The sequence below is a fragment of the Cygnus atratus genome, chromosome 2, assembly GCF_013377495.2.
Source record: "Cygnus atratus isolate AKBS03 ecotype Queensland, Australia chromosome 2, CAtr_DNAZoo_HiC_assembly, whole genome shotgun sequence".
Taxonomy (NCBI): domain Eukaryota; kingdom Metazoa; phylum Chordata; class Aves; order Anseriformes; family Anatidae; genus Cygnus; species Cygnus atratus.
In genome coordinates, this window is record NC_066363.1 from 45,409,405 (window position 1) to 45,422,987 (window position 13,583).

Consider the following 13,583-nt stretch of genomic DNA (forward strand, 5'->3'; position numbering starts at 1 on the left):
GGCTATCTCCAGTCCTGCCACTTGGCAGGATAGGCTTCTACAGAGAGGCTGAAAGGATTTTTGGTAATAACAGGAACAGCAACCATTTGGACTTCCCTTCCTGAATCTCCAAATTGAAAAGCCTAAATTGTGTCTCGTTTCCCCTCTTCCGTTTCTCTGAAAAGAAACCTAGCAATCATTGTAACAATGGCTCTTTCTATTTTTGATGAGCCTGTGGAGAAAGCTAAACTGCAGAACTAATGGAAACCCAGCACCCAGTCAGAAGAGTTTCTCTGCTTTTTTAATATTAACTGTACTCTGATTAATGCAAGTCAATCCATCCCCAGATCGACACGGGGGTGCTGAACCACACTGATCGAGCCAATATGCAGCAGCTGTCTTCCTGTTATTTTCACCTCTTTAAAGCCTCCCACCACCTCTCTCTCAGACACTCATTTGAACTCCGCTTAATTCATGAATTTAAAAGGAAAAAAAAAGAAAAAGGACTTAGATTGATGCTATAAATAATTCACAGCCAGTTTTATCCAACACGGGTGAAAATCAGAGAGGCTGAATCTTCAGCCACCATATGTTGAACCTAAGTCATCTATCAGGAGAGGGTGAAATAATATTTTTGGAAGTATGGGGGAAGCATAGGAAGAGGGACTGATGTGACAAAACTAGCTTACCCTTCACTAAAGATGCAGAGGTGAATGTCTGGGGCTAGAAACCTTATCAAGGAATATCTTCACTTGGAGGCAATACTAGAGCAAGGACAACGTGTATCACTAAGGCTGTATCTAACGTGCAACATACTCAGACAATTCACAGCGACCCAAGCTTTTCTGTTCAGCCCCATGTTGTGCAGTGCAACAGGGCTGTTTGTGATGGGTGTCATGCATCCAGCAAGAACCTGGCTGAGGAAGGACCAGTGAAAAACTGAAGACAGAGCCCACAGAAATATGCAGGTCGATCTAGTGTAGCTGAAGATTATTGGCAAAAATAAAGATAACTTTGATGGAGTTTTTGTTTGAAAATGTGATTACGGAATCACAGAATCACAGAATTGCAGGGTTTGGAAGGGACCTCGAAAGATCATCGGGTCCAACCCCACTGCCAAAGCAGGCTCCTTAGAGCAGGCTGCCCAGGTAGGTGTCCAGACAGGACTTGAATATCTCCAGAGAAGGAGACTCCACAACCTCCCTGGGCAGTCTGTTCCAGTGCTCTGTCACCCTCACCGTGAAGAAGTTCTTTCACATGTTGGTGCGGAACTTCCTGTGCTCTATCTTATGGCCATTACCCCTTGTCCTGTCCCCACAAACCACTGAAAAGAGGTTGGCCAAATCCTCTGTCTCCCACACCTCAGGTATTTATACACATTGATGAGATTCCCCTCTCAGTCTTCTTTTCTCCAGGCTGAACAGACCCAGGCCTTTCTTCATAGGGAAGATGCTCCAGGCCCCGTACCATCTTTGTGGCCCTCAGCTGGACTCTTTCCAGGAGATCCTTGTCTTTTTTGTACCGGGGAGCCCAGAACTGGACACAGTACTCCAGGTGAGGCCTGACCAGGGCAGAGTAGAGGGGGAGGATCACCTCCCTTGACCTGCTGGCCACGCTCCTTTTAATGCACACCAGGATCCCACTGGCCGTCTTGGCCATGAGGGCACACTGCTGGCTCATGGTCAACCTGTCGTCCACCAGGACCCCCAGGTCTTTCCTTATTGGCAAAAATAAAGATAACTTTGATGGAGTTTTTGTTTGAAAATGTGATTACAGTGACATGGTTTGCTCCAGCATGAAACACAGCTAGTGCTTAAATTATAAATAAATTAGAAAAAAAATCCTTTTCCTTTCTGAACAAAGAGCAGAACAAAAACTGCTTTCTTTTATCATTTTCATTTTGACGCTTTCATAGCCATGAACATCAACTTGCTGGCTTATAGTTGAAATATAGACAGGTTAGGATGGTCTTCACAAAGTCACAGAAATGAGTGCCACTGGTGCCAATGTGCAGCAGTTGCCTTCCTATCACCTGCACATCTCTGACTGTCCCTCAGACACTCGTCTGAACTTTGCTTAATCTGTGATCTCTCAGAGTTACCTCTCCCAGAGGCAGAGGTATTGTCTTTCCTGAAAGGGAAGCCCATTCAATTTAGCAACAAAAGTCATGTGTAAAGCAAATGTTTGAAAGCATAGGGCCACCTTCTCTATCTATCTTGTTTTACACCTTAATTAAACAGTGACATACAGGATTGTAAGAAAAACAAACAAACAAAAAAAACAACAAAAAACAACAACAAAACAAAAACAAACAAACAAAAAAGGTGGTCAATCCAAAATGAAAAGGGGTGAATTAGTAAGATTAGTTGTGATAATAAAATTTACAAATGGGGCTCATCTCCTGCTCTCTCATTTTCCTGGCATGGACACTTGTGGCAATGGGGGACAAGGGTTGGATGCAACTTACATTTACAAGAGACTTCATGTGCTGTTTGAATTTCAGTGTTCGTGTGAACATTAGACTAATTAAAGTGAAAGACAAAGAGAAGCTGCTAACAGTTTCTTTTTAAAAGAAAATAAACTAATTATTAACTTCTTATTTTTGCTTTCTGGTTCCTTCCAGGAGTCAAATAGATCTCATTAGATAAGTGTATAGCAGTTCCAGTAATGTGGTTTTGCTAAGGTATCAGCAAAAACCTGTTTGATTTTCCCTGTGTAAGAGAGGCAGCATTGCTGCCTGCTCTGCCAAAGGCATTTGTGGTCCAAGGCACAAACCAAGACAACTGCACAAACTCTCTTAGCACAGCCAGTGCAGGGTGAGTCCTGCCTTGCTCACAGGGAGCCCTCAGTCCTTGTGTTTGACCAGGAGCTGCTGCAAAGAAACCACCTGGAACAGCTGAAATGGCTTGGTTGCTTCTTCTTTGTTTGTCAAATGGACACAGTAAATGAGATTGTGCTTGGCTGCTGTAATTTGCTGGTGACCCTCGAGAAAACCTGCAGGGCAGTGGAAGCCCTCTGTGGGCTGTGAGGAACAGAAAATAGCTCTGAGCTGGGGGAAGAGATATCAGCACTCCCCATAAAGTCAATATCTAGCAGCAGCTGCACTGCGGGGCAGTGCAGCTAACACCAGCTCCTGCACATCCCACCTGAATCATCACACACTGAAATGCTGGGCAAAACACAACTAATCTTGAAGGGGAAGATAGAGGTGAGGAAAAATTTTCAACAAGCAGTTAGTTTCCTACCATCAGTGCCAATGGTGCACACCCTGTAATTAGATGACCTGGAATTTTTCACACTGAAGAATAGCTTTTCTCTGACTTTCTGAATAGTGATTGCAAGTCTCTGAGGACTTGCTTGGCTTTGTTGCTTTGCAAACTGTGCCACTGCAACTCATTTGAAAGCTGTGCTACATCTGCTCAGCACACAAAGGAGAGCTGAACTGCATTTGTCCATGCAAAGTACATACACTGCTTTTGTTAGTAATAAATTATCAGCAAGATAAGTTCTTTCTTTCTTTCTCATATAGGGATGGCTGGTTTACAGATGGATGAACTTATTGAAAATCTTAGCACTTGAGCACTTAGTTCAATTTAATATTGTAGCCTACAGCACTTTGCAGTAACTGCATGAAACTTCATGACGACAATTACTGAAGGAAGGTAGGAAAGTATTGAATTTTTAACATTAGAGTTAGGCAATTTTCCTGGATACAAACAAAACTTTTTCTGGCTTTTATTTATTTATTATTTTTTTTCCAGACTGAATTTAACCCAAATTCTCTATTGCACATTTACTTTTGGGGGCATAATTAATGTTTCTAAGGGTAGGGACTTCTCCAAGGTACTCAGCATCACCTTACCTGAGTTCCCATGGGAATCAATGGATGTTTCACTAACAAACAGGAACTGAAGGGTGCTGCAAGCTTCCCTGAGATGCAGCACCCTGAGGTCCATGTCCCTCATTATATTCCCAAAATAAGTCCTCGAAATAATCCTAAAAAATAGTAAGCAAAAGGAGCTAACAGCCTTCAGCTGTGCACTGGGCCAAGCAGAGACTATGTTAAATACATTAACCTGAGTATGGTAAGCTGCTGGGAAGCAAAAATGCAGGTTTCTGTAACTTGCTGTAATGCTTACCACATCAGCAGAGCCCTTAGAGCCCCTCAGGCTGGAGTTATACTCAGGTTCAAAGGCTTCCCTGTGCTAAAGCAGTGAGGGCTGCAGCGAGGCTTGTGAAATTCTGGTCTGCAGGGCTCACTGGAGGTGACAGGGATCAATTTTGAGGTTGGAGGCATAACCCTGTTGTTACCTCTGCAGGACAGGAAGCGTTTGGCTGGGCAGGAGCACACCTTCTCCCGAGCTGGAATCACACTCAGTCCCGCAGTCCTCCAACACAGGCCTTGTCCTACAGCCACTGCCTTCCCAGCCACCCCCACGCAGCCTGTCCTTCAGGTGGCAAGCTCCCTTGGCAAAGCCTGCCCTCCGCTTTCTTCCCAGTTATTGTTGCTGTGGGGACAGCACACCCACACACACTCGTTCCACAGACGTTCCCTTGGGTCAGGCTTTGCAGCAGAGCATACAAAAATGTACGTTTCTATATTCAGGGATTTTTTTATTATTATTATTATTTTAAAGCATGGCTTTGCACTGAAATGCCATGAAATTGGGAATTATATCTACAAGGTAGATTTTAGTTAACGTTGACAATTTGCCTACTTAATATGTGAACCTACAAAATTTGGAGCTAGATTTTGTGGGATCCAATCTGTAAACTAAATAACTTTAGGGGAATTAAAGTTTTCTTTTCACTACTCATGTTCTAACCCACAAAGGGCAAAAATGTTCAGATCCTGCCCTGCTGTTCTCTATTTAAACAGAAAGGAAAACTGAATGGAGAGAGAAAGAAGCAGTTGAGGAAAAGCTGAAATTAAATTTATTCTCCATCTTTCTGCAATGAAGGAGCCATATATTTTGTTTCTTACAGAAGAAACTTGAAACACTGGACTTCCACACGCAGAGATGATCAGGATCTATAGACCTGGCTGGCAGTTAATATGAGGTATGGAGAATAAATACATAAATAAGAAAAAAAAAAAGAAAAAGGGGGAAAAAAAGGAAGAAAAAAAAAAGGAAGGAAAAAAAAAAGAAGAAGAATAAAGCTTAGCTGTTATTATCACCATTTAGGATTTTGTCTGTCAACAGCTTTCTGGAGATGTTAACATCATCTATGCTGTGCAGAACTGTCGGGGAGCTGCAGATGTGATCAGTCACAGGCACTGCCAGACACGTTAAATTCCAGGCAAACCTGTCAAAGTACCAGGAGTGGAACTACGAAAATCGTCACACCATAGATGTCAAGTAGCAGGGGTGTAATTACATCTAGCTCTGATCCTGTGTTCTCCCCCCACTCAAAAGTTTCACTATAGATAATTGTGGGTGTGTATGAGGTACAGAATGAAGTGTTTCCTCTACCAAGCTCCTTCCACTCCTTTCTCTCCCTCCCTCGATCCAATGCACTGCATCTTACTTCTTTCTCCACGTCCTGGTGGCTGTTGTGAGGCCATAACACACCCAACAGGTCGCCAGCAGTAATTTAGTTTGTCATTAAACAACTGACAGCCGCTGCCACGGGGAGGCAAATGGAGACAAATGAGACAAGGGCAGAGGGGCAGAAGCTGACGGACACCTCAGCGCAGATCCGCAGCTTTCAACATGAGAGATCCCCACGTCCTGTTGGCCCCAGACCAAAATACTCTCGGCACCGAGAGTGCGCAGCAGCCAGCACAGCAGACAGGGGACTGCTTAGGACAGCTCATAGGAGTCACTGAAGACAGGGCTTGGATTTAAATCCTGCTCTTAATCTGGGAATTAAAGCCCAGCTGCAGGTGACCGGCAGGCACTCTCCTCAGAAAATAATGTAGTGTCCGGATGCCTCTTCTGAAGATTGTGTGCCTGAACTTCCCCTTTCAAGGGGGCTGCGTATCTTACCAGCTGGGTTAAAACAAGCTCATGGCAGGGTGAGACATCTTTATTCTTCCTCCAGCCTTGCCCTTCCTAGGAGTTTTTCTAGGGTTCCTCACTCTTCCCACACACCTTTCTCCTCATTTCCTCATTGTTCTTCTCTCTTTTGCCATCAGCATTCAGGTGTGGTGCCCTTGGTGCCCACTCCTCATCTGCCCAGCGCTCAGCTCTTCTCCTTCAAAGCCTCCTTCTGTGTAGTCCCCGTGTCTCCAGCACCTCACCAAATGCTTATCCTCTGTGGTGTTTCAATTTAAATCCCACAGGCTGTGGAATGGAAGATAAATCTCGTACTTTATCAACAGACGATGAACTTGTGCTCTCTTGAAGTTTCTGCTTACCAGCTTAAATGTACATATGTAACAGCTTAGTTGGTGGTTGTAAAAATACTTCGTAAACAAAGAGCTGGGCACTAATAATTCATTAGGTTTCCTAAATATGTCTGAATAGATAGGGCACTTACATATTTATAAAACAGCAATTATTTTAACATCGATGTTTACTAACTATGAAATTGTTTTGTTGCTATCTCCCTATGCTTGCAAATAAGCAATTACTTTTAATAATCTGCAATGAAGCTCATTAAGTGATTTAGACAAGGTGACCAGTTAAAACACTGGCTTAAACAAGAGTGGATGACAGCATATGATTATATTTCTGATACGGACTGTATTTCAGACAAGAGCAAGTCCTGTGTTCGCATCAAAGCACACGTTTTGGACACCAGTAAACACGACGGCTCTGCCGGTGGGAGACGTGCAGTGGGGGAGCAGGCCGGTGCTTTCCCTGCCTCATCGCCACTGAAGTTTCAGGACTCCATTTGATTTTTTTCTCCCTTCAAAGAGTGAAGGGAACAGACTGCTTTGCCAACTGGAGCAGTTTCACTGAACTGTAAACAGACAGTGCTTGAAAGCCTGTCACTGGGCCTCCCATCAGAAACAAGCAAAAAGCAGTGGAGCTTCCAACTCGGAGCTGGTAAAATGAGCCTTCACCAGGCACACTGTTAGCACACATAACTGCAGACGTTCACAGCTATAAAAGCTGCCAGGCCAGGTATTTTTCAATATAGAAAAGATAAAGCCTCCCGGAGACTCCTTCCAGGCCGTGTGTACAGCAGGGGTGGGTGGCGGGTGCAGGCCAAGTGGCTGCACTGCAGCCTCATCAGATCGCTTCACAGAGCAGAGCTGGAGAAATCCTGCCCCAGGCCGATAGCCTTCGGGCTCAGAGCCATGCTCTCATGTCTCCAAGGCTGGGTGAGAGAGAGCTGAAGGACTTTCTGCAGCACCTTTTCTGCGGAGGTGAAATTGCAGTTTAGAAATCAACTGGCAATTTTGCAGAAAATGATTGATTTTTCTCTTTAAGTGGCATACAGGGAAAGAAGTTTTCTGTTGACCTGTGATCAAGGGAAATGGAAGATGAGGGAAGAGAAATCAAATCTGTTTCTTGTCTATCAGGCTCTTGCTCCATATGTAGTGCTAAACTTTCAGGCCAAATAAAGAAAAAATTGAGGCTAGACTAAGGAAGGCCATGGAAGCGCCTGAGGAAAGTTCTCCCTTTGGAAACAGGTCTTGCAGTTTGAGAACAAACCAGCAGACAAAAATGCATTTCTTGTTAACTGCAGAGGGATTTTTGAATTATGTGCACCATGAAATAACTCTCCCATCACCCTCTGCCAAATCCTCTCATGCATATTTTCTGTGACACTGGGCACACGCATTCAAACTCTTTACAAGACTGAGGCACCAAACCTGTACGTGCCACTGTAAGTTCATTGCTGCATGGAGCAACAACGCATTGTTGCAGACAGGATTGGGCAAGAATTTTATAACACTGCTTTTGCAGAGGCCACATGCAGGAAAGCCTCTGCTCCAGCAATGTTGGTCTTCCATTTCAATTTTCTAGAAAAAAAAAAAAAAAAAGTTTTATAAAATTACTGTGCCTTGCTTATGAAAGATGAATCATAGTGCTTTTCAGCAGAGCAGCAGGTTGCCAAGGGACCCTCTTTAAGGTTATTGTTTTGAACACCTGTGAAAACTATTTTTTTTTTAAGTTTTTCTACTATTTAGAAAGGAAATGAGAAAGGAAATGAAAACAGACAGATGAAAACTCGACTTAGCTGGCTGCAATCCTGTGTCACCCAGAGAAATATGAAGCAAATTACAGAGCACAAACTGAACAATAGGAAATTGGTTCGAACAATTTTTGCTAACAACCTCCCTTCCAAGCCCGTTCCTCTCAAATCCCCAAAAGCTGGCTTCATCCATGGTGTGACTCCAGTATGTACAGCTTTTTGCCAGAAGAATTTACACACCAGAATTTGAGATGCAGCAGTGAGCACTGGAGCACAGAAGGCTCAATCTCCAGTGGACGCTCATTAGATCACAGCAAATAATTTAAGCCATTGTCTGCATTCACCCTGGAAACTGCATTTGCTTTCTTAGCTGATTGCCTCTTTGAGTTCTGTTCTAGTACTCAAATTTGTTGCCATGAAAATGCATATTAATTTAATCCAAAAATCAAATTATTCACAATCAGTGATTTTCAGTGCATCATGGGCAGTGGCTACATGGGGTTTCTAATTCCCCAAATGACTGGTTGCCCACTTAGATCGGAAAGCAAGGCAATACCATGGGGGCTCAGTATTCAAACTCAGAAATGAGTCTGCTGTGGCATGTCAACCATCCGTGTAGGTGGGAGTCCACCTGTGGCATCCTACAGGAATGAGGGAAGCAGGCCAAATAGAGAACTAGGGCATTATTAGTCTTAATCTTATCACGGAAAATGGTGCTGCTGGAAATCCTTCTTGTGATGCCCACCCCAGTGACACACTCACACCATGCACACACACACCCCTCTGAAGTGAGGGGAAAGATGCAAGGAGAAGCCTATTGACAGAAGGACAGGGGGCTGAACCAGTGCTATTTGCACAGCAGTCCTCCCCAGCTTGTATCACATCTTCTTATCTTCACTGCTGCTTCCTGAGGTAGGTCAGCAGGCTGCATTAATTTAGAGACCATCAGCCTTAACATATGCCTTTAGTACCTGACACCACACCTTGCTGCCATACCTGCACAGCCCCCAGAAAGAACTGCCAGCTTTATACGGGTTTGTTTTGCTGCCATGCTTCAAGCACAGCAGAGAATTAATTGAAATTAATTCTCTTTGCTGGTGTGATTTATTTATAATGAGAAAGCTACATATAATTGACTTAAATTCCTCCAGCAGAAACTGAACACTTTCTCCAAAACCAATAAAACCCCAAGATCAAGGTCAGCATTTTTGCATGCATTTACAGCTGTTAAGAGCCATCAAGTGTGCTATACAAACACAATAAACTGTACTACGCTGTGTTACACACTGTGGTGTGCAACAGTGCAGAGCAACTTGCTGCAGGTGAGAGATGCTCATTAAGATGCAATTAATAAGCAATGTCTGCGCACCGAAGGGCATAAGAGCTAATTACTAGAAGACACAGGGTACAGAGGCAGTCCCACATGAAATTTCAAGGAGACGTGGGAATAAAATAAATCAGGAGAGTGAGCCAAGCCGAGCAGTGCTACAAATACAGCACTCACGAAATTAATGAACCCACCACTGTTCTCAGCTGAGGTTATTAGGGCAGGAAGCACCCCCCTGGTCACCAGCACAGGGCAGCGTAAATCCCATCGCACTGGCAGGGGTGTCAGGCTCACTGCTGCTGCATGTTATGGAGGCAGCTGGAGGGCACCAGTCAGCCTCCCTCGTGGTTTATATTGCTATCAGTGTAGCGATACAAAGGTGTAATTCAGAGGATCACAGTTTTTGGAAGATTTGCCCAGCAACTGTCTTTCTGTGCTGGAAGGCTTTCTATAGCCAAAAGTCCTTCTGGGGTTTTGTCACTTCCCATTCCATCATCGTGCTTTCATGGACATCTATCTGATTGCGCTACCCTTCGCCTTTCAGAGGTGAAGCTGGTTACAAAATTTTACATTAGCAAGCCCAACTCGTGAGTTAGATTGTTAAAATCAATAAAGAAAAATAATTTTATTATTTTAAGAAAAGCTCAGACCGTACCATACTCTGAAATCCACAGGGAAGGTGGAGGAAGGTGAAACTCTACACACAAACTTGTCATCCCTTCAGCTTACTACCATAATATTTCTTAAATGCTAACATAACACATTTTTTCCCCATCAAGTGAAAATAGCAAAGGAAAATGTTTATCGGTCTCACATAATGACAGAGCAATGGTATTTAGAAGTATGGATTTGAGGGAAATAAACTCTCCTTGTTTATCATCAACGGCTGCAATTATGTTGTCAAGTGAAAGATGAGTGTTTTGATTTCCACTTCCTGCTGTCTTTTCACCTTCAACTTATATTGTATGCTTGCCACTGTTTATTCATGTACCGTTACAGAACCACTGAGAGGGGTTATTAATCAAGAGTATTTATTTTTCAGAGCAGTCACGCCATGCAGTCATGGATACAGCTGATGCTTAACCCTACATCCTCCTCCAAAGCAGTGTCGCTGTTAAAAACATCCCCTCCCCAAACAGCCTAAGGATGGGGTAACGTGCTCCTGGACACGGAGCTCCATGCCTCATCCACAGCCCTTATGTTCACAAATGCCTACAGAAAACAGGCTCAATATGAAAGAAGTGCTTGGAGTCAGGCTTTTGCCCCATGTCACGGGCAGCTCCAGGCACAGCTGAATCCCCAGGGCATGGATGCACTGGTGAACATCAGTGTCTTGCTGGAAAACATATGAAAAGAAGAGCTGCACAACAGGTTTCCTGATGAGACAGTAATAAAGTAGAGGAGTCAATAAACCTACTTGCGCTCACGGTTTTAAAAGCGCTCCTGCTTTCTGCTGCACCCCCACGTGATTTTTGAGCATCGCAAAGCAAAGTGGTATGTGCTAGGGAAAGCACAGGCCCTTTACCAGCCCAAGGACACAGAAGAGACTGAGGAGAGCACACACGACTTTCAAGCATTATTTTCTCAGAGGAGATCAGTAATTTGCTCTCTGTGCTGAAACAGGCACACAATTCAAAAATCTCAACTGCTTCACCACTAATACTAGTGGTAGCAGAGCTTGCCAACAGTTGCTTCCTTAGACAGCAAAACAGACTACAACGTATGGTAGGATGCTGCCTTATGGGATTCAAGTCTCCTTGTAACATGTTCAGCTCCTCCTCTGATAACCTACAGGTAACATGGACTAAAAGCTTTTTTAATTTGTGGTAGTGATGTTGCCTGTGCACATGTTCTACGACACCTCGAACCTTTCAATACTTAGGAATAGCAACAAACGTGCAGAAACCCACTTACAACAGAGCCCTTGGTTTACCTTTTCAGAAAAATGAACGTATCCCTTAGCACAAGAGACTGCTGGTCCATCTGGGACAAGAGGGCTCTGTATTTGCCTAATTTTGCCTGCTTCTAATTCTTAAAAGCACATCTGCTCAACAAGCCACAACCACCTTCAGCCATGATGAAGGAGTAAAGCATAAATACTTCGGTCCAGCACCTTTGATAAAATTTACAAACACTTCAGTAAGCACCCTCAATAAGTCTTTCCCTAAGAACAAACTTGCAGGTGGGCTTAGAGCAATTGGTGTCATTGTACATTCAGCCTTCCTCCTGCACTAAGTCCCTTCATTAGTCAGAACAAGAGAGAGATGGAGAGTGCATGGAAAATGTAACATGAAATAGTGTAAGACTTCTAAAGCCTGATGGAAGAACAGGTCTAACAGACGTTCTTGTTCCAATCTAGGTTGCACTACACTCTGAGCTCACATTAGCAGTTCTTACTCATCTCACCCTACATTTGCTCTACAGAAAATAATTACCTTCAGGATGTCAGTCTTTATTCAGGCAACGAAAGCTGGATATTGAGGCTAACAAGTAGCGTGAGCAGATCACTGGAATTTCACTGTTTATGGCAAAAAGGGAGCAGTTCATCTCTTACCAAAGAAACGGGAACTGAAGTAGGTTGTCAGCTTTCCCCTCAAGCTGAAATCTCCTTTGGATTCACATTTACTTTTTTAAACCTGCAGCTCCCTTTAAGCTCACATTTGATATATTGTGTTTTCCAAGGCATACACTGAATGCAACCCCAAGATATATTATAACATATTGGAGAGGATCACCAAGTTCTGGAACTTCTGGCTGAGAAACCAAGTAGTAGAAAGCACATCTATCCATGACAACCTCCTCAGTAACAGCCCACGGCCATTATAAATTAAAATAATAATAATAAGAATACATTTAGTAACAAAGTAATTGAAAACAGAAGACATTTAACTCTGAATTATGAAACAGATCACAGGAGTAGCTCAAAGGCTTTGGCTCCTGCCCCAGGCAAGGAGCTTCCCTCACCATTTCCATCCTCCCCCAGCAGCAGCAGTACAAGTCCAGCCCCACAGCCTCCTTGGTCTGGCACCATGATCACAACTTACTCTTCTGTACTTGCGATGCCATTTCAATATAGGCAAGAAACCGTCTCCTCACTTGAAGTACGTGTGTGCTAGCATTATCCCATAAAGCAGAGCAGGACAGCGATCTACGCAGTTGAAAACACCCCAATTTACACGTGTTCAGCAGCAAGTACACTTGAAATGCTGCAACTTCTAAAACCTGTTGCATTATCAAAGATGGAACAACAAACACCCCTTCAGGAAACGGCAACTATCCTGTACAGGTGGCAAGTTGCACTTGTTGCTAGTCTCACAGCCAACACTTGACACCCTACTGGGTGTTTGCTACAGGATGTGGGCTTTTTGCACCACACCTGCTGCGTGATACCTGCGCTTGCAGAGACAGTGTTACTGAAGAGAAGGGGAAGCAGAAGGAGAGTGCTGTTATTCAGCATTCTGATTAACTCATTTGAATCACATAATTAATTTTTAAATTTGACTGAATCCAGCTAAGAGGCTATTTGCAGAAATTTTCATACCAGAGTCTCTAACGATCTCTCCCAGTGTACTTCAATGTGCTAGCTCTATGCAGCCTCTTTAGGATGGTATGTGGTTTCTTCAAGCTATTAAAAAAATCCAAAACATCCTCAGTGGCTGAGATATCATAAAGAGAAGAACATCACTTTTAAATTGGTATTAGTAAGGTCTTTAGAATTTTTTTTCAAGATATTTGTCATCTTGTGATAAAGCTGCAAAGATGAATAGACAGCTCTACTACAGTATTAATAATAGCTTAAGATATGTAAATTCTTGAACTACTGCAGGGCTTGTAAATAAGTGTTCAGATGGCACTCTGACAGTTATGCAGATACTTGCGCTTCTGGTATGTGAGAGGGTTTACAGTGTTCAAAGACCAGACTTATAAATAGTAAATCACATGAAGAATGAAAGAAGCGTACAGATTCCAACTATTAAAAGGTGGTGTAGAAGAAAAACAAGCATTAGCATAAAGACAAATCCTTCATATTTGGCCTGGTTTCTTTGTAAGAGCTCTCCTGTAACAGCATGAGAATCCAATACATAGACAACTGTAGAGGGAGTGATATTTCTCCAGAGAGCATGCAAGGGATCCTCTGTGAAGTTCAGAATAAGCTGTCAGCAAAGGCGACAAACAGCTGGCCACT